General features: G+C 39.1%; 1 long non-coding RNA gene across 3 annotated transcripts in view; it reads left to right on the forward strand.

Annotated features, from left to right (window-relative positions):
• Nucleotides 1–484: 484 nt before the first annotated feature.
• LOC131418893 (uncharacterized) overlaps nt 485–23568 on the forward strand; it is an 89187-nt gene continuing 66103 nt past the window's right edge. Inside the window, exons 1-4 of one of the 3 annotated variants that reach the window (XR_009223070.1) lie at nt 485–716; nt 1935–2033; nt 10715–10843; nt 19579–19811. This is a non-coding gene — a long non-coding RNA (uncharacterized LOC131418893). Of the gene's footprint in view, nt 717–1934; nt 2034–10714; nt 10844–16554; nt 17689–19578; nt 19812–23568 lie in introns of those variants that run through there. The other 2 variants (XR_009223069.1, XR_009223067.1) reach the window with 2 other exon arrangements.

Here is a 23568-nt window from a genome sequence, read left to right on the forward strand (position 1 = left end):
AAACATTCAATTATAATTTTTGGTACATCTAGGCTCCAATCCCTGCTCTACCACTCTCTTAAAGCCCTGAATCTCTGGTTTCATGAGGCAATACAGACAGAGAAAAGAGCACAGAATTTGGAGCCAGAGGGTTCAAACTCCACCATTTGTTGTTGTGTGACTTGAGACAAGTTAATTAAATTCTTGGATCCTCAGTGTTCCTCTTTTTAAAAATCATCTGTTCTCAGAAGCTACTCAAATGCCAGCCTGCCTTCCCCCTACCTCCAACTTCCACCTTCACCTGGCTAGGCCACTGCAGCTGCTGCTTTACTGAAAAGTTCCTCCTTCCTTCCCCATGATGAGTCTTTATAGTTTGCAAAGTACTTTTCACAAGTACTATGTAATTTAGTTCTCATCACAACTGTGTGAAGCACACAGGCATTATTCTCATTTCTGTGTTATAGATATGGAAACCAAGGGCCAGAGAGATGACTAGTCTGGCCCAAGTTGGCATAGCTGTAAATTGTGAAGATGGAACTTGAACTTGCTTCTCTGTGCTCTTTATTCTATTCCACACAGGCCTATGAGTTCAGTTTTTCATTTACCCATGTTATTTACTTTTATTAGATCCCCATGTGGTTGTCATCAAATCTGAGCTCCTCACCATGAACCAACTGCCCTCCCCTGACTCATGTTTGATGCAGTGACCGATGGTGAGAAAGAGGCAAGAATGTATAGTAAGTGACCTCCAGCCCTGCATTTACCCCTCAACTCCATTCTTTGGTCTAGCTTGCCTTAGAAGACTCCTAACCCATTTGTCCATCTGGCAAACTCCTCACTGTGGAGGGAGTTTTAATTCCCTCCTCATGTCAGAGCAGCTGGTGGTGCTACCCTTGTTGCTCTGCTGCCATTCTGCACATTCCTTTACTGGCACTCATTTCGACGGATTTTATTTTTTAATAACTTTTCCAAGTTTTACAAAAGCTATTCATACTTGTTATAAAAAATATGGAACACACAGTAAGATAGAAGCAGAAAGCACACATAATTTTACTACCCAGAGATAAACATTGTCAATATTTTATTATTTAAACTTCTGGTTTATTTCACACTCTAAGAATCTCCTTGGCTTCTGAGTGTTGATAGCAGGAGTTCCAACAGAGAAAATTCAGACAGTGAGAGTTACCTGGTGTAATGGCTTGAGATAGATGTGAATCATTGGGGGTTAGAAGGCAGGTAGGCAGAATAATGGCTACATCCTAACTCCCAGAACCTATGGATATGTTAGGTTACGTGGCACAGGAGAGTTAAAGTGGCTAATCAGCTGACCATAAAATAGAATGTCCTAGATTATCTGAGTGGGCCCAATGTAATCACAAGGGTCCTTAAAAGTGGAAGAGAGAATTGGAAGACAGAACCGGAGAGAGAGCAGCGTGATGAAGACTTGGCCAGACATTTCTGGCTTTGAAGATGGAGGAAGAGAGTTAAGAGCCAAGGAATGTGGGCAGCCTCTAGAAGCTGGAAAGGTCAAAGAAGCATATTCTCCCATAGAACTTTCAGACAGGAATGAAGCCTTGCCAACACCTTGATTTTAGCCCAGTGAAACTTGCTTCAAATTTCTGAACTATAGAACTGTAAGATAAATTTGTGTTGTTTTAAGCTGCTAAGTTTGTGGAAATTTGTTATAGCAGCGATAGAGAACCAATACTCTTGGTATATGCAGATAAATAGAACTGTTGTGAGGGGTCAATGAATTAATACAGAAAAACAACTCAGAAAATACCTAAAATATAGTAAACAATAAAGGCTAGCTAACATTATTTCACACGTTTGTAATGTTTTACAATCTGCTTTTATCCTTTTCACATTTTTCCCTTTCATTATATTTCTGCTATAAAATCATTCGTACCATAGTACTTTTCACCCATTCCCTAACTCTTTTTCGCTGTGTACAGTGATTCAGTTCAGCAGATGAGTGTCAACAACGTGCTGAATAAAGAAAAGTGTCTTCACTCTACTGCAGTATCTCTTTTGCCAGCACACACTGAGGAAAGGTGAGCAGGTGAAACCAGGCAGGGTATTGGTGAAGTGCTGTTCATAAGATATTGGAGTCGGAAGACCTTGGTTTATATCAGTTGTATGGTGTTGGGGATGTTCCCTAACCTTTCTGAGTCTCAGTTTTCTTCAGTGTAAAACGGGGATAATTATAACATCTATATTGCACATTCATTATGCAGATGAAAAAGATTATGCGTATAAGCCCTTAGCACAGTGCTTGGCACAAAGCCAAAGCTTAATACCTTTTAAGAGGTATTGTATTTGTGTTGTTTATTTATCGATTTCTCTGGGATTCTAGGTCAAGAAGGTTGGGTTTGGAGATGACAGACCTTCAGTGTGTTATCTGCAATGAGCACACTGTGAGCATCTTATAAATAATACATAGTATTGGGAACAGGCATGCTCTTGACACTAAAAGATTGTGACAGATAAATGGAGGATAGAGGGTAAAGATGTCTTTAAAAGCAGGCAAATAAACATACACTTGAATAAAATATTTTAACTATTTGCTGCAGTACTTGGACAGGTTTCAGAGGGTGGGATACTGATGCCATAGAGAGCCAACAAAAGAAATACAATTTGACAGGGTGGTGGATTGTCATGGCATTTTTGCTGCAGTCAGCAAGTTTTTCAGTTTCTACTAATCTTATTTTTCCTTTGATGATTTCTGGACCCAGCACTGACATTTCAAAGCATTTTATCATTTATGTGATAAATTCTTTAAATGGAAGCTGTGTTGTTTCAGGTGAAGGCATGATTGCTTTGAAACCCATATTAGGGATCTGTATTGAAATTATGCTTGTATACTGTTCTTTTTATCACTATTGGCCCGCATTCATTTATTTAAAAGTTACTTATCTTACAGAGTGTCAGCTAAGCAAATGGTGTTACTCAAAAGGTCATGTTTGAATTTTCTCTGACATGATTAGTTTTATCGGTCTTTATTATTTCTCAAACATTCCTTTTGAATGTTACTATTGATTGTGTTGGAAATTTATTTGGTAGAGACTAATTTTGTGGAGGGTGGCAGTTTTTAATCCACAGAAAAGGTGATTGTAGGGCTTCCAAATTATTTCAGACCCAGTGATTATGGTAAAGCTTTACTTTTCATTGGAAGGATTTTATAGGTGTTATATTATTTCCTAAGCTTATGCATATTTCATATTTCTCTTACACTGGAAAGGTGAATTCATTAACTGACACAGATCACCTGGAGGCAGTGACAGTTATTCAATGTTTTAGTATGCCTCTTGGGAATTATTTTTCCTCCATCTCCCTTCTGTACTACTTAATAAGATTAATTTCCTCCAGTTCTGAAATCTTATGACCATTCCTTCCCCCAATTTCAAAGGCCATGTCACAGTGAATAGGGGAGGGCAATGGGAACTATAGGTTGGGAGAGGAGATTCTGGGATTCTAGTCCAGCTCCTAAATTGTGTTGTAAATTTGTGCACTCCTCTTAGCTTCTTTGATCATCATTTTCTCATTTTTCAAATAATAATTGCTCTGCCTATCTCTTAGAGGTATAGTGAGAAGCAGATTATGTGTGTAAAAATAGTGTACTGAAAATGCAAAGAAAATGATGGATTGTTAAGTAGCCATTTCAAATTAGCAACTAGGTAGAGAATATTACATTTGAGAGGGGAGCATGTCTGCTTCCCCAGTAGTTGTTTGGTATTATAGTAGTGCTACTGGAAGCACTCATGAGCTGCGAGTTCCCTGAGAAACACATGATGGGAGGGAGAAGCATGTATGTCCAGAGCAGTGGGCTAGCCCTGAGACTAGCCTTGGGTCAGTTCCAGGAAGGGGAGGCTAACTACTTATAAACCCCTTATTTGTGGACCTGCCCTCCTCTCTCTGGGATGCTCATCCTCTTTCCCCAAGCATGACATTTGGAAAGGGTATATTTGGACATTACACCTGTCCAGTCAGCCAAACCTGCAAGCAACAAAGGGGGATTATTGAGGTGACCTTCACTAAACCAGATCACCCTGCCACCCCCCCATCTATCACCTTTGTATCTGTCACTTACCGCCATGTGACACTGAAGAGGTCATTTCACTTTTCTGAGTCACTTTTCTTATGTATAGAATAAAGAGGTTGGACTATGGATCTAGAAATTTCCTATTAACTCTTTCAACCTATTAATAATAATAATACTTCCTGAAACCTTATTCATAGGATTGTTTTATGAGTTGAATTGTGTCCCTGCCTTAAAAAAACATGTTGAAGTTCCAGCCCCCAGTACCTCAGAATGTGACTTTATTTGGAAATAAGGTCTAATTGCAGATATAACTAGTTAAGATGAGGTCACAGTGGAGTAGGGTGGGCCCCTAATCCAATATGACTGGTGTCCTTATAAAAAGATGGCCGTGTGAAGACATAGACACACAGGGAGAATTCCATGTGACGACAAGGGCAGAGATTGGAGTGATGCAGCTATAAACCAAGGCATGCTAAAGATTTCCAGCAAACTACCAGAAGCTGCAGAGGCAGGAAAGGATTCCATTACAGGCTTCAGAGGGAGCATAGCCCTGCTGACACCTTGATTTCAGACCTCCAACCTCCAGAACTGAAAGACAATAAATTTCTGTTGTTTTAAGCCACCCCGTTTTTGGTGCTTCGATGTGACAGCCCTAGGAAAATCATACAGGTTGCTATGCAGATAGAGTGAGACAGAAGATGAAAAACATTTTGAAAATTAAAATACCATATGGTGATTAGTTGATATTCTTTTGTTTTGTGTCAGTCATCCTCCAAAGTGCAGTATTAACCTTACTGTGGGCCAGTTTACCACTTATCCTGCAGGAATAGAAGAGAAAGAAGAAAAACTGAGGGATAAGAAGGCCTGGTCTCTTCCCATGTGGGAGCATGTCCACACCCTTATTATTCCAGTAGCATGAAAGGGAGAGAAGACAGAAGGCAGCACATAAGCAGTGACGTTTTGTTGCCCAATAGCCCTTCTTCACTAGCAAACATGGTCAAGTGTCCTGGAATCAAGCCTTGTCCTTGAAAAGTGTCAGTGAGGGTAGGAAGGTGGGAAAAAATGGAGAGCTTCCTCCCTCTTAGGTATTTACACAGTACATCTATTTAGAAATAATACAGGGGCCTGCCCAGTGGTCTAGTGGCTAAGTTGGCATCCTCTGCTTCAGCGACCCAGGGTTCAAAGGTTCGGATCCCGGGTGTGGACCTACACAGTGCTTATCAAACTATGCTGTGGCAGGCATCTCACATACATACAAGATGGGCATGGATGTTAGCCCAGGGCCAATCTTCCTCACCAAAAAGAGGAGGATTGGCAACAGATGTTAGCTCAGGACTACTGTTCCTCACCAAAAAAAAAAAAAGGAGACAAACAGCAGAAACAATATACTTTAACATGTGCATCTCCCCTCATCCTGACAATGTTTGTATGGAGGTATGAGTAGGAGTGGGGATATAGTAATATTTAATATGGGGGTATTTGCCTTTCAAAGCTCCTTCAATCACACACTTGGGTGAGTGTGGACAGTAGGAGGGTAGAAATGCTGTCCATCATGGGAAATCCCACTTGCTTGTTGGTCCTGGTCCTGAGTCTTAGCTATAAGGAAGAGAGCTGGAGAATGTGCAACTCTGGTCCTACACTGAGCCCTGTGCTGGGGATGTGAAGACAAGAAATAAAGCAGAAGGATAGAGGAATCGTGGTAACTTCTATGGGCCATTGGATGGGGGTGGTTTGGTTCTGCCTGGGAAGGACAGGTAGTTTCCAGTTATTTTAATGGTTTTCTTCCACTGCCTTCCTTCCTCCAACCTTCTTTTGCCATAGAATATGGTATATTTAGTACTGGTATTAGAGAGATATGTGGGTGATTGTATACAGCAAGTCATTTTAGCAGCTAGACAACCAACAATATCAGCAAAATAAAATTGTCAAGCTTAACGGAAAGTGGATATTCTTATTTCTCATATCTGAGGGAATTAATTTTTCCTACATTTCAAAGACAATACTTGGATTTGAAGATTGTGTTTCCCAAAAGACTAATATTTAGTGATCAGCTGCGCCAGGCCCTTGATTGATGCTTTCACATACATCATTACAGTTTACAAAGCAGCTCTGAAATTCTACTTTTATTCCCATTTTACAGATAAGAACACTGAGCTCCAGAGAGCAGTTTCTCGAGAGCTGGTGAAGAAACTATCAATTTCATCACTTCAGTAACAATAGATTGCTTTTAAAATAGTTGTTGAGATATCTTTTTTTGGAAGATATGTCAGTTCTAACTAGGTCTTTTCTCAATGTTTTCTCCTAAGCAGTCTGTTATTGTGGCAGTCATTAGTGCCATTCACCAAATGTTTTTGCTTCCCCTCCCTGCTATGGGGTAGGAGGACATTTCCACACCTCCTTGGAGGGAACCAATGAAATGTGAGTAGAAGTGATGCCGATTACTGTCAGGTAGAAGCTTTAAGAGTGTTTTGCCTTGCTGTTATTTTCCTTCTGCCATGGCAACCGTTATGCTCTGTTAGCTTGGGCCCTGGAGTTAGGATGATGTGAAACAATGCCCTCCGCCAGCCTGTAATATCTGTGTGGTGAGAATGAGAAATAAAGTTTCTTTAAGCCATGGAGACGGTCAAATGTTTATCATAGCAGCTTAGCTTAATGTATCCTGACTAATACAATTGTGTGACTTGGGTTTCACATTACAGCTATTTTTTTTTTTTTTTTGGCTTTCAAACCTGTACCTGTTAGATTATTAAACTTCTCCTATAAAGGAACTTTGTGGCCTTCTTACTCTATGATTTTACCTAGTGGCTTATTAGGAGCCTTCGATGATGTAGGGGTTGATATGGTACAGATAAGCAAAATTTATTTCACAAATGTTTATTGAGTTCCTACTATGTACAGAGCATTATGAGGATCCAGAGATAAATTAGGTAGGTAACCTGCCTGGGAGTTTGCAGTCTAGCAGAAATGGGCTAAAATTATATATGAAATTTATACAATGAAGTATACACAGTTCAGTCATCTAAACAAACATATTTGTTTAGGTCCAAGATTACTACATTTGTCAAGTGCTGGGGATTTAGTAGAGCAAAAAGAGATAAATTCATTGCCTCATAGAGTTAGGGGCTAAAAAGGAAATTAAAATTAATCATACAATTTTATATAAAATGATAACTATGGAAAAGACTACAAAGAAGAGGTGCATGGCTCTTTGAGGGTTTATGAGAGGGGAATTTATTTAGTCTAGGTGTGTAATGGAGAGCTCAGAGTAACTTTGTGGAAATGTCTTGGGCTCAGGCAGGCATCAAGCCAACCTGGTTTAAATTCTGATTCTGCCACTTTGAGCCGTAAGACATTTCACTTTTCAGAACAGATTTAATGCCTACTTCATAGGATAACTATGAGAATGATATAAGCTTTTGTTGTGACAGTTCACCTAGTATATGCTTAATAAATGACCCTCCTTCCCCTATCTGATTGATTTCATATGACCAGTGCAGGGAAAGGTGAGCTGGAGGATGGGTCTGTCTGGAGTTTAGACAAGTCTTCATGGAAGAAGTGGCATTTGAGCTCAGACTTGAAGAATGGAAAAGACTTTGATAAAAATAATGGTAATCATATGATGAAATGATAATTATAAGAAGCAGGCAATATTACTTAGTAGCTAAGGTCGTAGGCTTCAGAATGAGACAGACCTCAATTCAAATCTAGGATCCATCACTCACTAGCTCTGTGATCTTAGGCAAGGTGCTTCTTCTCTCTCTATAGAAGTTTTCTCATCCATAAAATAAGGATAATATTAGTACCTCTTCTTTGGGCTTGTTGTGAAGATGAAATGATAAAGTCATGTAAAATATTTAATATAGATCCTGATAACTCAGGAAATGCTCAATATAACTAGCAGCCAGTATTACAAGCAGGGAAGGGATAATCTCTGGGTTATTTTTTTATAGTGTTTTAGATTCAAACTCCTAATGCTTTGTCTGACTGCAAGGGGCTGATGTCATTGAGTCCAGCACGAGATTTACTGTCTCCTTAGAGTATTAATACCCACCAATTAATAGTGACAGTCACTAAACATTTAGTACCTAATGAGCTGCGTCTCCTCAGTATGGGTGGAGTGGCGTAGGAAAGGAACTGTGTAACTCAGCTCACCAGACTTCCTTCTTGCTGGATCTCCATGACCTCCCCACTGGGCTGCCTGAGGAGGTTGACTTCATTTGAAAAATGCATTTAGAAATGTCGGTGTCTGGGAAGCCCTGAGCTCTAAAGCCTCCTTGGAACCGTGAATGCAAAGGTTGTCAGAGCTAGTCTCTAGTGAGCACCGAATCCCAAGTCCTCATCTTAAAAATGGGGAAAATAAGGGTTAGGAAGGGGAATGATATATCAAGGTCATGCTGTTAGGGATATAGTAATTATGAAGTCAGGAAAGTTCCCTGCTTTTATGAGCTAATGATCCATGAGGGAGGGAGATAAAATGCAAGAAAACAAACAATTCCAAAAGTGAACAGGGTACGATGATAAAGAATAATGATGGGGGGGATATTTCATATAAGGTAACCAGGGAGGTCTTGCTGAAGAAGTGGGATTTAAGCTGAGACTTGAAATATATAAAGGCACCAGCCATGCAAAGGTCTGAGACAGGAGTGTTTCAGACAGAAGGAATAGCAAGTTCAAAGTTTGTAAGGCAGGGATATGCTTGGTGTGTTTGAAGCTGAGCGTGGTGAAGCCCGGTGAACTAGGGTGACATTGATCAAGGAGGTGGGTGAGGCAAAATTTGTAGGGTTTTAGGCTGCTAAAAGGAGATCAAATTTGATTGTAAGTACGAAGAGAAAGAAGCCTACTGGAAAGGAAAGTTTCAAGCAGTGGAGTGACAAAATTTGATTAATGATTTAAAAAATCGTTCTGCTGTTGTGTGGAGAATAGGCTGTTGAATGATAAGAATAGAAACAGGGAGACTAGTTAGGAATTTATTTCAATAGTCTCAAATGAGAGATGTTGATGGAGTGAACTACGGTAATAGGCTGGACAGGAGGGAGACAAATGGACAAACTGGAGATATATTTTGGAGATAGAATTGGCAGGATGTTGGGAGAGAGTGAGGTAAAGGGAATGAATAATCAAAATTGACTCCTTGATTTTTGCCTTGAGCAACTGAATATATGATAGTGTCATTTATTGAGATGAAGAAGACTGGAAGAAGAGAAGATATAGGGGCATAAGATTAAGAGTGTAGTATTATATAAGATAAGTGTGAGATGCCAGGGTGACAACCAAGTGGTATTGTCAAGTAGGCAGTGGGTATAAAAGCCTGGAGTGTTCTAACCACCCCATTCATTGGCTATAAGCCTATTGCAAATACTAGAACTTCATGAAGCCACTCCGCCACCCAATGCCATGCAGACATTGCTAATAGATTACAGCACTCTTTCCTGAGGATATGGCCTTAGAGTCTTTCTCATCACAGTGCTCCAGGCAGCCATACCACTAGTCCATTGATGTTGGTGTTCAAAAGACATCTATTGGTCGTTCACACTGTGTTGTATTAGTATCTTTTCTTCATTAACCTTCTCAGTTTACTATTGGTTTTATTATAAAAGTTAGCCCGAATGAAATATGGTTCATTTTCAACACTTACTAAGAGCCACTATGCATGTCCATTTGGTCTGCAAGGTGCTGGGTGGGAGAAAGTTAATTAATATATGGTTTGGTCCCTCCCTAAAGAAGTTTATGAGGCATCCATGGGGGAAAAAAATCAAAAGACAGTGTATGAGTAAATGTGCAAATAAGTGGTCTAAACAGTATGTGTAGAGGAGGGTAGGATTACCATGTGTTAAAGCAGTTCTAGAAGTGCTGGAGAGAAGTGCTGGATCTGGCCTTGAGGAAGAATAGGATTTGAATGGGAAGAGGGGAGGATGGTGTCATCAGATGGGCTAAGCAGTGCAATTAAAGGATTGAAGCAGGGAAGTAGGAAATAGGAAAGGGAAGAATCTGGCCATTATGGAGAGAGAAATTGGGAAACAAAGTGAAAATATTGGTCATATTATTGTTCTGATTTCAGGACAAACCTCTAATCAGTGGTTGGCTTAAGTGCTGGGTTGTTTTACTGCATAGCATGAGTTCCCATTTCCCAGATTCCATGCTTAGTTTCCTTGCTACTGGCTACCTGAGTAAGCCAATGCTGTATATTTTAAGTTTTGTTACAACAGCATGCCAAATCTGGTAACAGTTTTTGTTAGCTGGCTGATCTTAGCAGGTAAACTCCCAAATCTCACTGGTTTAACACAGTACAAGTTCGTATTTGCTAACACAATAATCTGATGCAGTTGTTCTCAGTCAGATGGCTCTTCTGGATGCCTCTCCTCCAAGCAGTGATTCAGGGACCCAGGCTCTTTGCATCTTGTGACTTTTCTATCTTCAATATGTGGCCCTTATGGCTGCCCTGGGGATTGGCTCCATTCCAGCCAGACAACAGGGGAAAAGAGCAGCAAGAGCTGTGCATGAGAGGGGTCTATGAGCCAGGCCTGAAAGTGGGAAACTCCACCCTCATCCCATGGGCTAAAACTCAGTTTTACAGCCATATCTAACGGCAAGGGAGGCTGGGGAATGTAATTTAGCTATGTAATCTGAAAAAAAAAGTAAACGAATCTGGTGATTATCTCTCTCACAAGGTGCCACTGTTCATCTGATCCTTAGGTATGAGAGCTCCTGGGCCTGAGGGTCATTTGAAGGTCATTGAGGCACACAACCCTTGGGTCAAGGGTCCTCTCTTCCCAGCCCATCACCTCACCCAGCCACTGGGGAGTTGAGCCAGCCCAGATTCAGGTAAGTCCTAAGTTAGCATCAGGTCCCCGTACCCGCTACTGATTTCACTTAACTTTTTATCCTTTAGCTCTGACTCTGGACTCAGTCTTTATCTCAGTCTTGTACAAGCTCCTGTTTGAACACCAGCCTTACCCTATGCCTTCACCTTGACCTCTGACACCCTTGCCCACAGACTCTGTCTCAAGTTCATTATCAGTTTCTTATGAAGAGTACCACATCTGGATGTTTGTGGCTTTGGTTATGATTGTCTGTCTGTGTCTTTGAAACCGTAAAGCAGGGTCTGGTAGTATTAAAAAGCAATCTTAGAATGTAAGAGAATTTGCAATATCTGGAAAACACAATGGTTTTGTAAGGCCTGTTAAGAAAGAGTGGTGTTTATATGGAGTTATTAGCTGGACTAGAGTTAGTTACATCAAATAGTAATACTGCATACACTTCCTTATATTAATTTTGTGTTAAAAGAATTTCCATGCACATAATATCACTTGATTCTTACAGTACTCCTGCAGAATAGGCATTATTATACCCATGTATCAGTCAGATACAACCAGAAAAACGCAACCACTAGGATAGTGGTAGGTAGGTAGATAGTGGATACAGGTAGGTAGATGATAGATAGATAGATAGATAGATAGATAGATAGATAGATAGATAGATTTATTGCAAAGAATTGGTTTATACAAGTGGGGGCTGGCTAGACAAGTCTGGAATCTGTAGTGCAGGCTGTCAGGAAGGGGAGGTTGGAACTCTTGAGCATGAGCTGAAAGCACAGGTAAAATTTCTTCTTCAGGAAAGCCTTAGTTCTGCTCTTAAGGACTTTCAATTGATTGAATCAGGCTCACCCAGATTATCTAGGATAATCTCCTTTACTTAAATGAACAGACTTTGGACTTTAATCACATCTACAAAATACTCTCCTAGCAGCGCTTAGATTAGTTTTTGATTGAATAAATGGGGACTGAGCCTAGCCAAGTTAACACGTAAAACTGATCTTCAAGCCCCATTTTACAGATAAGAAAATAGAGGCTCAGAGAAGTAGTGACTTGTAAAGCTAGTTATCTGGGCTTTTTATTTCATGCTAAAATCTACTCTTAGGTATTTTTCAAGGCCTTAAATTTCATATAATGTTTGCAGCAGGATCCAAAGGAAATATCTGGATTAATTTACCAAGAATGATCTAAATGATGCAATATTCAAAACATAATAGTGAAGAAAGTCATTCTTTGACTGCATGGCAGCCAAAAGAATATAAGAATGACTAAGTTTTTCCTTATCTAAGAGTCTCATCGTGAATAATTTCTAATATAGATAAGGACTTGATTTTAAGAAAATTGATGATAGTAGAGTTTTCTTCTTTAATTCTTCATTCAAGATTGCAAGAGAAGAAAACTTTTAGAAGTAATAAACAAATATGGTAAAGTTGCAGGATACAAAATCAACATACAAAAATCAGTTGCATTTCTATACACTAACAATGAAGTAGCAGAAAGAGAAGTTAAGAATACCCTCCCATTTACAATTGCAACAAAACGAATAAAATACCTAGGAATAAACTTAACCAAAGAGGTGAAAGGGCTGTACATGGAAAACTATAATATTGCTGAAAGAAATTGAAGAAGACACAAAGAAATGGAAAGATATTCCGTGCTCTTGGATTGGAAGAATTAACATAGTTAAGATGTCCATACTTCCTAAAGCAATCTATAGATTCAATGCAATACCTATCAAAGTTCCAACAACATTTTTCACAGAAATAGAACAAAAAATCCTAAAATTTATATGGAACAACAAAAGACCCCGAATAGGTAAAGGAATCCTGAGAAAAAAGAACAAAGCTGGAGGTATCACACTCCCTGATTTCAAAATATACTACAAAGCTATAGTAACCAAAACAGCATGGTACTGGTACAAAAACAGACACACAGATCCATGGAATAGAATCGAAAGCCCAGAAATAAACCCACACATCCATGGACAGCTAATCTTTGACAAAGGAGCCAAGAACATACAATGGAGAAAAGAAAGTCTCTTCAACAAATGGTGTTGGGAAAACTGGATAGCCATATGCAAAAAAATGAAAGTAGACCCTTACCTTACACCATACACAAAAATTAACTCCAAATGGATTAAAGACTTGAATGTAAGACCTGAAACAATGAAACTTCTAGAAGAAAACATAGGCAGTATGCTCTTTGACATCGGGCTTAGCAACATATTTTCAAGCACCATGTCTGACCGGGCAAGAGAAACAATAGAAAAAATAAACAAATGCTACTACATCAAACTAAAATGCTTCTGCACAGCAAAGGAAACCATCAACAAAATGAAAAGACAACCTAACAATTGGGAGAAGATATTTGCAAACCATACATCTGATAAGGGCTTAATCTCCAAAATATATAAAGAACTCACGCATCTCAACAACAAAAAAACTAACAACCCAATTAAAAAATGGGCAAAAGACCTGAACAGACATTTCTCCAAAGAAGATATACAGATGGCCAACAGACACATGAAAAGATGTTCAAAATCACTAACTATCAGGGAAATGCAAATCAAAACTACAATGAGATATCACCTCACGCCCGTCAGAATGGCTATAATTAACAAGACAGGAAACAACATATGTTGGAGAGGATGTGGAGAGAAGGGAACTCTCATACACTGCTGGTGGGAGTGCACACTGGTGCAGCCACTATGGAAAACAGTATGGAGATTCCTCAAAAAATCAAAGATAGAACTACTATATGATCCAGCTATTCCACTGCTGGGTATTTATCCAAAGAACTTGAAAACACCAATGCGTAAAGATACATGCACCCCTGTGTTCATTGCAGCATTATTCACAATAGCCAAGACTTGGAAGCAACCTAAGTGCCCATCAAGGGACGAATGGATAAAGAAGATGTGGTCTATATACACAATGGAATACTACTCAGCCATAAGAAACGATGAAATCCAGCCGTTTGTGACAACATGGATGGACATTGAGGGTATTATGCAAAGTGAAATAAGTCAGAGGGAGAAGGTCAAATACCGTATGATTTCCTTCATTAAGTAGTAGATAATAACAACAATAAACAAACACATAGAGACAGAGATTGGATTGGTGGTTACCAGAGGGGAAGGGGGGAGGGAGGAGGGCGAAAGGGATAATTTGGCACATGTGTGGTGATGGGTTGTATTAGTATTTGGGTGGTGAACATGATGTAATCTATGGAGAAATAGAAGTATAATGATGTACACCTGAAATTTATACAATGTTATAAACCAATGTTACTGAATAAACAAAAAATTGAAAAAAAAAAAAAAGATTGCAAGAGACACAAATCCTTAACATTTATTTCCAGTCCCAAGGCTGAACGAGTTATTGGTTTAATTATAGAAAGCTGAACTTTCATCTTTCTTTAATTGAGCATGGGTAATTTGTACCCGTGATCAGTAGCCAAAATGTCGTAAAATCACTTATGAAGTCTCATACTCTTGAACTGTAGTAAAAATACCAGTTATTTTGTAGGTCTGTATAGTCATCATTTGAGGCCACCATTTCAATTTGTTGGTAATTGTTGTCAGCTCTTCATGACTAATGTGGTTTGCAAAGTGTCACAAGAAGTGCTATTTCCCTTTTGGTGACAGCCACTACATTTAGGGACCAGGAGGCCAATGAGGAGACAGATGCTGGCTTCATGGGCCCAGGGTTTGAATGACAGTCAGAGATCAACAGATCATTATTTTTCACAGCAAGGAGTGGATGAGGGGGCTCAGAAATCCTGAGTGAAATGTCAGCTTTTGGATGCTTTGGTTGTGCATTCTAACATAAGAACGCAAGAGCATTTTCGTTTTGTTTTTTCTTCTCTCCCATCACACTCTAGGAAGACAAAGCTATTATTATAGGTTATGTCTAACCACTGAACTCATGGTCTTATTGAGAAAGCACCCTAGAGGCCAAAATGACTGTTGCGCCTGTTTCTGCCATAAATTTCAATGGTGGAAAAGAGTGCTGGGCTGCTGATTTATTGCAGCCTTGGAGATAGTTAGCAGCCCATGTGCCTAATAACAATTGTGATTTAATCTGAAAGAAGATGGACTTGATTTTACTACCAGTGTAAGAGTAGTCTGTATAACCTTGAGGGCAAAATTGATAGAGCGGTCAATTTTTCCGTCCCTTTCAGGCAGAATTACCTTTTTTTTTTAAAGGATAGTTTACAAATTTTGAGTTGAAAAAAACACATGGTTTGAATAGAATATGTTTCCTCTAAGGTATTCAGAGAATGCTTTAATGCTGTTTCTCAACCCAAATTATACAGCAGACAGGTCAACAGTCCAAATTCTCTATCGTGGGGAAACAAAGTATGAGACAGAGGGTCGGGGAATAGGAACTAAGGAGAGGGCTTAGTGGCTTTTAAATTAATAAAGAAGAATTGGGAAATGGCAGGTGCAGACCCAGGTTAGCTAGCTAGTGCCTAGGAGAAGAATGGAGGTGGCCCGTGGCTTCCTATGGAAGAAGTCTGTGGAAAGCAAGGAGAGGGTTGACAGAGGAATTGGAGACAGGTGGTAAAAGTTTCCTTGGCAGCTTGTGCACAAGTGCTTTAGAAAAGGGGTGTTTATCAGTCAGGAATCCAGCAGAGAACAGAAGGCATGCTCAACTAGAATTTTGTAGAGAATTTAATGATGGTTCTATTTACACATGTTTAGGTAGGGCTGAGGCACCCAGGAAGAAATGATGAGGTGCCAGGGATTAGTAACAGCAGGAAGCTTCTATATTGCCTAGGTCTGAAGAGCAAAGAGTGAGCATGGGGCCCAGTGTTATTGGAGCCCCATGAGACCTATTGTTGTGAAAGGAGGCTCTAGGCGTGAGTGGAAGTTGTAGAGGGATCCAGCCATTGCTAGAGCTGCAGTGCTGAGGCAGGGAGAGAGCAGTGGAAGAAAAACCCCAACCTCTCTCTCCTCCCACCTTCTGGTCTTTCTCTTGGCCAATCCAACCTGAAGTTAGAGCAGACAGGAGTTTGTGTGATGCACAGAAGGGCAGGGAATGGTTTTGGGGAAACCGCACAGAGAGAATAACCATCACAGGTGAGGGCCAAAGGTTGGGTACTGGTCTTGGCTTGGTAACCAACTTACTGAGGGACTTTAAGCAAATAGTTTAATCCTGTTCTGTTTCTTTCCTCCCCCCATCAGTAAATGGGGATAATAACTCTTGCCCATATCCTGGAGTTGTTATAAAGATCAGATGACATAGTAGATGTGCTTGTTTTGTTAATTTATGTTTATGTTGCACTTTATAATTTTCAAATCTTTCTCATCCCTTCATTTGCTTCTCAAAACTAGCTTGTGGGCTAGCCAAGATAAGTTTTATTATTCCCATTTTACAGCTAAGATGATTGAGTCAGAGAAATTGAGTGGTTTCTTCAAGGTCACAAGGTTAATAAATCTTTTGACTCAAACCGTAAGAGTAATTTTCTCTTACCACACTTAAGTGCAATTTAATTCGACATTTCAGGCAGTTTTGAGGGACTATTACTGTCTTTGTAAGGCATAAAGATTCTAGATGCAGGGCCTGAGACTTTACCTTTTATGTGGTCTGGAAGAACAGCATCCAGGATACAGGCCTTCTGTTTTATCTGAGCATGCTCTTGGGAAGGAAAAATGGGAAGATAAGGGGCTTTGCTGCCTGTTTCCATAACTGGCCACTCCTCCTTCTCTCTTTGCAGAAAAGGCAAAAGAAAGTGCTACAGACAATGTTCGTGTCCCCCGAAATTCATATGTTGATATCTAATCTCCAATATGAGGCTATTTGGAGATGTCGCCTTTGGGAAGTGATTAGGTCATGAGGGTGGGACCTTCATGAATGGGATTAGTGCCCTTATAAAAGAGATCCCAGAGAGCTCCCTCTCTCCTTTCACCATGTGAGGACGCAGCAAGAAGACAGCATTTATGAACCAGGAAGCAGACTCTCACCAGACACGGGATCTGCAGGTGCCTTGATCTTGGACTTCCCAGCTTTAATAACTGTGAGAAATGGATGTCTGTTATTTGTAAGCCACCCAGTCTATGGTATTTTGTTATAGCAGCCCCAATGGACTAAGAAGGAAAGTATAGCTCGTGTGAGTAGCACAATAGCAAATTAGAATTGCCTTATGTAAATACCTATGCCTTACAAGAAGTGTTTTTTGTTTTTGTTTTTTGCTCTTTTGTCACTCACCTGGAGAATGTCACTTACCTGTAAATATTCTACTGATGAGGGGAAACTTTCCTTCCCTATCCTTGTGTCTGGCATGTACATATGCCAGCCGCCTGAGACAGCTCAGATTCAAGCTGTGTTAGGGAAATTTTACGATCTGCTGCTATTGTGTGGCACTCCTTTTACTCAATTTCCCAACTGACCAGGGTTCTAGCTCCCAAGCTCTCTGAAGGGTTGTGCCTACAAAAATAGTGTTATTGCACAAGGTGAATGTGAAAAGGAAAAATAAAGTAAGTCATCTGGAGTACTCTGATAAGGAACAGCTGCGTTGATTGAACCTGCGTTTCCTAGGGAGGAGGAACTCTTTGGGAACTGCCATAAACTTCAGACTACAAGGGCACTCTATCTGGGGTTACTGTTAAAAAATTTGAATAAATGGGTCCACTACAGTAGTTCTACCTTTGCTTGAACACTTTTGTCCATGGCAGATGCCCACAAGTTAGCCCATTCATTCAGTCTAATGAAGAGTCTAATAAAAACATGTCTCTCATCCAAAACTGAAATCTGAATGGATCACCTCTCTAATTCTAATTATCCTATATCTAGTAACATAGAATTAGCTTTTTCCACAGCAACATTGCACAGTTATATTATATTAAGCTTACTGTCTACTAAAACCAGTTTATAGTTTGTCATTTTTACGTGACATGCTGCTACTAAATCAAATCTTAGACATTCTTCACTTCTTTGGGTTTTCATCCAATCGTGTATATATATGCTTGTTAAACTTCCTTCTATTTAGAGTGGCTTTAGATTGTCATGACTATTTTGGATCTTGATTTTGTCATTCATATATTTGCTATCCAGTCTAGAAAATTTTAATTGCATATTCAATACATATATCCTATATATCTTCATCTATATCATTGATTAAAATATTAAACAGGCTGGAGGAAGATTGTCAGATACCTTGCTATATTCTGAAATTAGTAAAGTGGGGAGGCATGGGGAAGGATAAATTATAAAGAGTGACCATAGTGTATTGTAAAATGAATGAGTTAGTGGTTATGGGCCTGGAAAAGTAGATTGTAAAGAGCCCATAAAAGAATTCATTTCCATTCTGAGGGACATAATTCAATCTATTGTTTTTAGAATATTAAGCTTTTTTGCTTTGTAATATATGGTTAATTTTCATAAATGTTTTGTATATGCTTGAAAGACATTGTAGGCTCATTTTTACAATATTAATTATATTAGATTGAATTTATTTCTTACATTGTTTCAGTTATCTAGCCTAATTTTGTCTAATTTTCTCACTATTTTATTTAGGTGGATTTCTCTTTTCTGATAAAATTTAATTATTTTGATATCATACTGTTTGTTTCATAAATGGTCAAGTTGCTATGTCTTTATTGTAGATTATTGAGTTAATCTGTTTTTCCTCTTTAATGCTTTTTTCTCTTAAATTCAACTTTGTCTGATATTATCATCACAATCCCTGAAGTCTTTTAATTTGCATTTGCTTGGTAAAACTTAGCCATTGTTTCACTTTCAACCTTTCTGAGTCACTTTGCTTTAGATTTATCTTTTGAGAGAGCATTTACTGTATTCTAAAATGCTAAGAATTGTAAGATATATCATCAGTTGAATAATAGCTTCTCATAAAAAGCAAAAATTCATTTTCACTTGAAATGTGATTGTAAAATGTAAGACATCTTGAATTCAGAAATGTTAAATGTGAAAAAAAGCGAGTCTCAGACCACAGGAAATAATTTAGCTGGAATTAATTTTTTTGATCCCAGTGGAAAATCTTTTTCCTTTAAAACATGAATTTGTGCCATTTACATTTGTTGCCATCATAGATATATTTGGTTTTGCTTTGTTGCTTTATTATATTGTTTTCTGTTTTTATGCTCCTTTGCTGTTTTCTTTGCTTTTTCTGGTTTGTGTTTTTATTGATCAGTGTGTCTCTGTAACCAATGAGTCACTAGTGGTAATTTGGAGATATATACTCTCTATTAGTTTTTCTAGTGGTTCTATTTTCATCTTTAAATAATATGTCTCATCTATTTTCTAAATTTATCAACTTTAGAAAATAAATGGGCTTACTTTATCAAAGGTAAAGAGATTTGTGTACTCACTATTCCTTCCTCTACTATCAACCTTCCTCCATCTCTTATTACATCAGCATGTGTGCAATTTTATTCCAGTGTATTAGCCACTGTGTTTTTAGGAACAAAGCTAAAATGATAGATGCATGAAATATGGATTAAAATTGGAGGTGGACAAGGAGACCAGCTAGAAATTATTATTATTTTTATTGAAGTATAATTGACATACAATATCCTATTATTTTCAGGTGTACATTATAGTGATTTGATATTTATATACATTAAAAAATGATCACCACAATGTCTAGTTACCATCTGTCATTATACAAAGTTATTACAATATTATTGACTATATTCTCTATGCTGTATATTACATCCCCATGACTTATTTATTTCATAACTGGAAATTTGTATCTCTTAATCTCCTTCACTTATTATTGTAGGAGTTTAATGAAGGGAGTGGCTGTGTCTGAATGAGAAGGAAAGGACTTGGTAAGAAATTATTTAGAAACCTAGTTTCAATTTCACCTTTGCTATGGGGCTTCCTTCATTGAAAAGGAATGTGGTCTATCCATACCATTTATTTATTCTGCCTCACTCATGCCAATAAGTCACTCTCCTCTCAATGTTGTGATTAGGTATGAATCCTTAGAGTATTTCTATAGTATATTTTAGTTTGGGCATTCTTGAATTTACTTTTTTTCCCTTTCTGAGGTGATGCATCTGTCTGATTTGTGTCTCCTTGAACATTTTAAGCTGTGTTTGTTTTGGAACTTTGTCATCTTCATACTCTGAAGCCCCCGGAGTGCCAGAACAGTGTGAAGGCTCTCTGAGCATCTCCACCAAGTTCCATGTGACTCACTGTGTGCTTTCACATAGGCCTCTTCTTTATGCCTCTCCGATCCCAGCATCAAATGGAAATGATGAAAGCTACCCAGGATCTCCTTCACATGGACACTCTGACAATTGGTTAGCTTTTTTTTTTTTTTTAATTTTTTTTAGAGCAAAGCACCTCCGCTTTGTTTAAGTAGAGGCCCAACATCCAGTATGAGAGAAGATTATCATATTAGTTTCTGCTCACAAGGGGGTTCTATGTAGCCTTTCTGGTCTGAGCAGGTCTTGGTTGAGCAGCTTTGTTTTTCCATATGGGTTCATTTATGAGGATCATAACAAGAGATGGAGTGAGAAAGTTCCCCCTACAGCAGGAGATGGAGTGAGAAGGTTCCCCCTGCAGCATCCTCCACTCAGACTTATGGAAAGAGTTACAGGATTCCACACACAGATCTTCTTTTCCCCAGAGCCTACATTTCTTCTTTGGCCCTTTTGCCCTCAAAATGTCACCAGACAATTCTCAGCAATATTTAACCTGGTAAGAAATATGGTCCTGGGAGCAGGCCTCTCCCTGAGCATCTGGAGGGGGCAGTCTTTTGCTGGGGCAGAGCCACAAAATTATAAGATGACAAACAGTTTGTGGGATGCTCCAATGAGATATTGCATATGAAGTACTTTATTTATGTTCTAAACCTTTAGTCTCCATGTGAGTGAGTGGACTCTCTCTTACACATGGTCCTCTGTGTCATCCTCATAATAATTAAGTAGCTTACCCACTATGTCCCAGGCATTAGGCTAAGTGTTTTACATACGCTTTTTTTACATTCTCTCTCTCTCTCTTTTTTCTTTTTGAGGAAGATTGGCCCTGTGCTAACATCTGTTGCCAATCTTCCTCTTTTTCTTTTTTCTCCCCAAAGCCCCAGTACATAGTTGTATATATCATAGTTGTAGAGTTGTAGCTCTTCTATGTGGGATGCCACTTCAGCATGGCTTGATGAGCGGTCAGTAGGTCTGTGCCCAGGATCTAAACTGGTGAACCCCAGGCCGCCAAAGTGGAACACGCGAACTTAACTGCTATGCCACCGGGCCGGCCCCCGTACATTGCTTCTTTTAACCCTAACAACAACCTATTTGTAGAGTTAATGTTATAAACTCCATTTTACAAACTTCAGATTTAAAAAACTCTGAGAGGCTATGTCACTTTCCCCAGGTAACATAGGTTATTATGGAACTAAGAATTGCACGCAGGGCATTCATCTCTTAACCCTGTGAATTTAACCTCTAAACTATATGGCCTCTCTAACAGATCTCACAAGATACTAGTATCTTTATACCATTAATATTAACTATGATTTATTGACAATCCACTATACACACATATACGATAATAGACATTATTCTAATCCTCACAACCTTATAAAATATTTATTATCACCATTTTACACATTTGTTCCATGCCACCTACACAATAAGTAGCAAAACGTATTGTTTTGAATAAGAATTCAAACCCAGGTAGGTATGTCTTCAAAAACTATCCTATATTACACTACTTTATGGTGGATTGAATAGCCTCTAGTGGATTGAATGGTGGCCCCCCCAAAAGATATGTCCATGTCCTACCCCCTATGAATGTGACCTAATGTAGAAAAAGGGTCTTTGCAGATATAATTAAGTTAAGAATCTCAAGATAAGTTCATCCTGGATTATCTGGGTGGGCCCTGAAGCCGATGACAAATGTCCTTGTAAGAGGTGGAGAGAAGACTCAGGGAGATAAGAAGACATTGTGAAGACACAGGCAGAGACTGGCGTGATGCAGCCACAAGCCAAGAAATGCCTGGAGCCACCAGAAGCTGAAAGAGGCAAGGAAGGATTCTCTTCTATAGCCTTTGGATGGAGAGCAGCCCTGTCAACATTTGATTTTGGACTTCTTGGCTCCAGATCTGTGAGAAAATAAACTTTTGTTGTTTTAAGCCACTCATTTTGTGGTAATTTGTTATGTCAGTAACAAGAAACTAATGCATAGCCTGTTTCATTTTGAAACTGTAGACCGACTCATACCATGTCTTTAAAAACTTGAAATGCCCCCCATCTCATCTTATTATGGTCATGATGCCTTTGGTGTCCTCCAGCTAAACCAATTTTCCACCTAAAGCCCTTGGGGACCTCTCTTCCACAGCAGTATTGGTCTGTGCCTAATATCCTGGACATGCCTTCTTGCTGTTGCTCATCTTGGTCCCCTCTCTGCCTGTGAAGCTTGCTCTTTCCCCATCCCACTCTGTAATGCTGATATCATTTTCAAGCTCAGCCTGAATGATACCTCTTCCTGAAATCCTGGAGAGAGAGCCTCAGCCAGAATCAGCTGCTCTGTTTCCGTGTTCCCAGAGAAGTCTGCTTGTACCTCCATATATTACTTATGTCTATCTGTTCTGTATTGTAGTTAATCAGTTGCCTGTGAAATCCTGGAGGCAGGATAGGAATTACATTCATCTCAGTGCTTACCCTGGTGCCAGCTGTGGAATGTCTCATTGTCCTTGAGCACTGACCTACCTCTGGATGCCGGTGACAGTCTCTACACAAAGGTTTCTCAAAATTGGATTTGCAAGAGAATTACCTAAATAACTTGTTAGAAATACAGATTCCTGGGCTTATGCGAATTCATTGCCTTTGGAGTGGGGCCCAGAAATCTACAGTTCTGTCAGGCAGCCCAAATAATTTTTATGCAGATGGTTGGCTGACTGCACTTTGAGAAGCAGTGGTCTAAAATTTGGGTTAGAAACTTCTGTGGTGTCCACCTGTGGAAGAACACTTTTATGGATTTCTCTTGGTATATAACAAGTGACCTAAAATTGCATTCTGCTTGGGAAAAGACGAATCAAACCGTCCTTTAAGACTTTGGTCAAAAGAGGCTGCACTTTTGATCTTATTTCTAAACTCTGTCTCAGTCCACCTGAAATCCATTTCATATACCCTGAGCTGCTGAGGCTTGAAGTTGGTTTCCTTATTTAAAACTCACATGCTTTGGGCTCTCAGCAGGTACATGGGCAAAATTGTCTTACTCAGAACAGTTCTTTTCTGTTTCTTAAACAATCACAAATTCTAGTGTTTCTGTGCACCTCTCCTTGTTTAACTTGATTCAAAGAGCTCCAACTGTATCACTTTAGGCATTCATTGAAAGAAAGGGCTGCATGGGCATCTATGCCCATTAAAAGAATAACCCATTGTGCTGTGTTTCTGTCTTTTGAGACATTTTGAATTTTTTCCCTCCCACTTAGAAATGTCTTATATCCTTGATAACTGCAGCATAACACAAGTCATTCAGGACAGAATTCAGTATATGATAAATTATCTTCTCTGAGCTCCAATTTCATCTCATAAAAAATGAGGATAATCATTTCTACTTCATAGTTGTGAGGATTAGATAAAAGAATTTGCTATATGGAAAGCATTTAATATGATGTTAGACCTATTGGAGGGCCTCAATAATGGTTAATCTTGTGATTATTGGCAGGTTTAATATTAATAATTTCAGATGTAACCTAAGAGTTCATTGTTGTCATCCACCTCCTCCTCAACATCATCACCATCATCTAATTGCTGGATTT

The sequence above is a fragment of the Diceros bicornis genome, chromosome 2, assembly GCF_020826845.1.
Source record: "Diceros bicornis minor isolate mBicDic1 chromosome 2, mDicBic1.mat.cur, whole genome shotgun sequence".
In the NCBI taxonomy this organism is placed as follows: domain Eukaryota; kingdom Metazoa; phylum Chordata; class Mammalia; order Perissodactyla; family Rhinocerotidae; genus Diceros; species Diceros bicornis.